The sequence below is a fragment of the Octopus sinensis genome, linkage group LG19, assembly GCF_006345805.1.
Source record: "Octopus sinensis linkage group LG19, ASM634580v1, whole genome shotgun sequence".
In the NCBI taxonomy this organism is placed as follows: domain Eukaryota; kingdom Metazoa; phylum Mollusca; class Cephalopoda; order Octopoda; family Octopodidae; genus Octopus; species Octopus sinensis.
The window spans coordinates 50,283,515-50,288,514 of record NC_043015.1 but is presented as its reverse complement, the minus strand read 5'-3'; the positions used below and the strand labels follow the sequence as shown (position 1 = coordinate 50,288,514).

The window sequence follows — 5,000 nt, the reverse complement described above, 5'->3', positions numbered from 1 at the left end:
AAAAACATCAACATAAAAGAAAATATAAGCACCGACCAAAGCAATAACAACAACAAACAAAAAATAAACATGGAAAAGGAAGACAAGTTCTTTACACATAACACATGCAAATTCAACCACCATCGCCACCACTGCCGCCATTAATGTCAATACAGTCACTGAAAATGACAAAAACCACAAATCAAGCATTAATGGTTTTGCTGCTGTAGTGCATCAAGCACAAGAAAATGTAAAGTTGTTGATGGACGTTTTTAAAAATAAATACAAGAATCATGTTAGAAAGAAATGGAAAAAGGGTTACTTTTAACACCCCTAAAACCATTGTAGAGAACACTTTGAGAAAAGCAATAATAAACAAAATGACAGGAATAAAAGTCATAAACTAGAACAAGTGACACAGCACCAAATTGAAAAGTGTTAAGACCAGTGTAAAATATGAAGATATTTGTGGCATAGGAGTGATGTGACACTGTAGGGGTGAAATATGCCACAATAAAGGAGGCAAGGAAGTTTTCTACTTTCACTTTCAAAAATGAAGAACTGGTTTTGGTACCTGGGCTACTGAGTATCAGAAGCTAAAATTGGAGACATACCCACAGAAAAAGACAACTTCTGGTTAGTGACAGTTGTCCTTTGACTATTTTGACTTGACAGCATTCACCCAGGGTGGGTCGAGCTGGCTTCATTCATCCTCAATGCTGCATCTCTCACAAATGCCGACCAGGCCTGGTGATTTGGGGCTAACGACTGCATGATCTCCAACCACTCCTTATTCCAGCGGTGAACGGCATAGATATGGGGGCCTAGGTTGGGTTCCAGATCAGCCTTGACTGTCATCAGCCAGGTTTTTCGTTGTCCTGCAGGTGCAGAAACAAAAATGGTTGCATTAAGGCATGGAGTTGTTGGTGCAGATGGATTAAGAAAGTCTAGAAGCAATCCCAGACATTGTAAATTTGCAAAATGGCACTAACCTTCATGCAGTTGCTGAGAGGAGAAAACCAAGGTGTTACACATGTTAGGACACAAATTATCTGAAGATCTTTTGACCATAGCAAAAGAGAGAAGGATGATCCTACTTTTGCTTACATCACCACTGCAGCAAAAGCACCGGCGAAGGCAGGTGACCACTACAGCTGCAAAAACAACAGTAACAGTAGTAGCAACAACAATTACAGCAACATCTGCAGTAGTTGCAGCAGCAACAACAAAGTGGAGGCGCAATGGCCCAGTGGTTAGGGCAGCAGACTCACAGTCGGAGGATCGCGGTTTCGATTCCCAGACCGGGCGTTGTGTGTGTTTCTTGAGCAAAAACACCTAAAAGTTCCACGAGGCTCTGGCAGGGGGTGGTGGCGACCCCTGTTGTACTGTTTCACTCCAACTTTCTCTCACTCTTTCTTTCTGTTTCTTGTCCCCGACTTCTTACGCAACCGCTGAGCCTGGATGCGCATTCATCCATCCGTCAATGCTCTCGGTGTCAGGGGTTGACCTCCACCAAGGCAACATCTATGTCCTCTCAACAATTAGCCAGAGATGATTTTTAAAATGAGAATATCTGAAATAAACTCGACAAAAAGTGAACCCGACCCCACTCAAACATTAAGTAAAAAATAACAGGAAAAATAATCCAGAAGCCTTGTCAGTATCAGATCAATCCCAAAATCTAATCAGTTTGTGCCAGTCATGAGGCTAAATATCCTTGAAAGTTTCATCCAAATCCTTCCAGCAGTTCTTGAGATATCTTGTCCACAGACAAACAAACACGACTAAAAACAATGCCTCCACCTTTGCTAAGACAGAGGTAATGAGGCATAACTGGTTTGTCATTGTAGATCAGTGGCTGTCAAACAGGGTCCTTATGACTCTTGAAGTCCATGTCCCTTGGGGGTCCATATAAGATTAGTTATATTTCTACTTTATGCAAAATGTGTTAACATTTCGAGACATTGCGAGCAGGGGAGAAAACCCCTACCACCAGCAGACCAGCCTGGTTTGGGGCTATTTCTGCCTTTCTTCAGTACCTTGTCTGCTAGAGATGGCAGTAGCTCACTTCTGCTTGCGATATGTATATAATTTCATGTGACATACAGTTGCTGATTCTGCAACAAGCAAAAATGCTAGTTCTTCCTAAAATCTAAGAGAGATCCTTGCTGTACTAACAAGTGATGTTCGTAGCCACTTCGACATGGCTGTCCGTGTTAACATTTATTTTATATAATTTCTATGCTTAGCAGCATTTCATCCGTCCTTATGTTCTGAGTTCAAAATCCGCCAAGGTCAACTTTAACTTTCATCCTTTTGGGGTCAATAGTTCAGTTCTATTGGGGTCAATGTAATTGGCTTTACCCCTCCCCAGAAAATGCTGGCCTTGTGCAAAAATTTGAAAGCAATATTTAATTATAAAAATATAAGATTTTTTTTTAAACATCAAGTGGTTGTGGGTGTCCACCTGGGTGAAATAGGGATCAGAAGGGACCATAGGTAAGAAAAAAATAATGGTTGGGAACTATTGTTGCAGAGGAACTACATGGTTTCTGCCATTATAAAAGAGAAGGTTGAAGTAACCTGGACAAACCCATGAAGTAGAAGAAGGTGAATAGAAGTGGGGATAGAAGAACAGGGTGTATGGGTGGATAGAGGTTGCAAGAGTGTATGGGGAGAGTAAGGGGTGGTTAAAGATAGGGAATGATATGAGGGGATGTATATAATAAAAATGAAATGATCAGAAGAAGAAAATTGATTCTTTTTCCTTCAAATGGGAGGGAAAGAAATGTATTCCTAATATTCTCCGTTATCATCTTCCGTACACCATTATTTTTGGAATTGCCAAGGATATCATTTAGGACTATAATTCCTAAAAGAAAAATCCCAGCTATTGGAAATGATAGTGGAAAGAATCACCAAGCAATTTTCATATAATAACATCTGCAGGAGGAAGATTTTATCATTAACTTTAGATTTGGTGGAGGAGTCCCTTCCCCCACTCTTATTTTATCTGCTTGATCTGACAGAGCAGTGAGGAGGCTTCCATCTTGTCACTTGTTTGCTAGAAACAGTATCTATCTCAGCCTACCACTTTTGAAACATTGACATAATGGTTGATGTATTCTGTGATACACTATGTTTAAAAAAGGACTGGAGGGTCAAAGCCGGAATACCTTTGATCACAGTTAGTCCACATCACTCCATAAGAAGCATAGAGCCAGTTTCCCAGCTTCCCAGTTTCCATGGCATATATATTCTTCCCTGGATGGGATGCTGGTCTGACCCAGGATTCCTCATTTTTGCCAGTTGAGTGGATCAGAGCAGCGTGAAATAAAGTGTTTTGCTCAAGAACACAACACATCGCCCTGTCCAAGAATCGAAACCACAATCTTACAATCATAATTCAAGCACTTTAACTACCAAGCCATGCTCCTCCTCGCCTTTGATCATAGGTCACTTCAATCAGAGCTGACTCAGGGCTAAATAACAACATGTAAGGTATTAGTTACTAGCTAACAGTTATCCATGTGCATGCATGCACCATCATGCTCCAGAAAAAACAGTCAAATTTACCTCAAACTACACACTACTATCTTGAGAACATATTGTATAATCTAGAAAGGAAAAGAAACAGTAGTGTCTTTGAATGTAGATCTGCTTGATTAGGTCTTACCTGGGGTTAAGCAATAGCAAGAATTTAATCTCATAAAGGATTTGGTCCTTTTGTTATCATTTTTGGGCTGAAATACACTATGTTTGTTTCATTTAGCACAGGAGTGGCTGTGTGATAAGTAGCTTGCTTATGAACCACATGGTTCTGGGTTCAGTCCCACTGCGTGGCACCTTGGGCAAGTGTCTTCTACTATAGCCTCGGGCTGACCAAAGCTTTGTGAGTGGATTTGGTAGAAGGAAACTGAAAGAAGCCCGTCGTATATATATATATATATATGTGTGTGTGTATATATATATATATGTGTGTGTGTGTGTGTGTGTGTGTATGTTTATATATCCAGACCCACATATCTTCTCTATTATATTCCCTGACGATGACTTGAAGAATCTATGTTTGTCCCCCCAACATCACTTGACAACCGATGCTGGTGTGTTTATGTCTCCGTAACTTAGCGGTTCAGCAAAAGTGACTAATAGAATAAGTACTAGGCTTACAAAGAATAAGTCCTGGGGTCGATTTGCTCGATCGACTAAAGGCGGTGCTTTTATATATTTAGTGGTGCGTATATTTGTGTGTGTGTGTGTGTGTGTGTATGTATGTATATGCGTGTATACATATCTGTGTATGTGTATATATTTGTGTATGGGTATATATGTGCATGTGTGTGATATATATATATATATATATATATATATAATGTGTGTATGTATCTATATTCATATATGTATTGTCTGTCATCATCGGTGCTGCAGCATGGCCTCAGTCAAATGACCGAAACAAGTAAAAGACTAAAAGAGTAAAATAACGAAAGATTCATTCCAATCACATTGCCATTATTAAGTTGGTGTTTTTGAATATAAATTAACATAAAATTTTTATGGAAAATTTTAATTTAGCTCATTTTAAAACAAAAAGTTTGCATCATAAAACCAAAGGACGGTCTCAAGTGAGACACTGAACACACAGACTAAGAGAATCTTACAATATTTAACACGGTTACCATTCTTCTGTTGAAATACACTGGTGTTTTTGTTTCATCTGATTTTGCAAATTATGAAGAATTTATTAAAATAACTTCGTCATTATTAAGCTGGTGTTTGGAACACACAAAAAAAAAACATTAATTAACATGAAATTTTGATGAAAGATTTTCATTTAGATCGCTGTTTCGAGAGAGAAAGTTTGTATCGCAAAACCAAGAGATGTCTCTTGGGGGTTAGAATCAAAAGAATTTAACCACTATTTCAGTTTTATCTCATTGTAAGTGTTTCATTAGGAAAACAGAAGATTAAATTTGTAGTCTTTTGTGCTATTCTCTGTTTCTGTTTTTATATCTGTTTCTTTA

The 5,000-nt window shown here is 38.8% G+C and overlaps 1 protein-coding gene across 1 annotated transcript in view; it reads left to right on the top strand.

Annotated features, from left to right (window-relative positions):
- The window catches only part of LOC115222367 (LHFPL tetraspan subfamily member 6 protein-like), a 465,692-nt gene that overhangs the window by 459,298 nt on the left and 1,394 nt on the right, over positions 1-5,000 (top strand). The window lies entirely within an intron of this gene.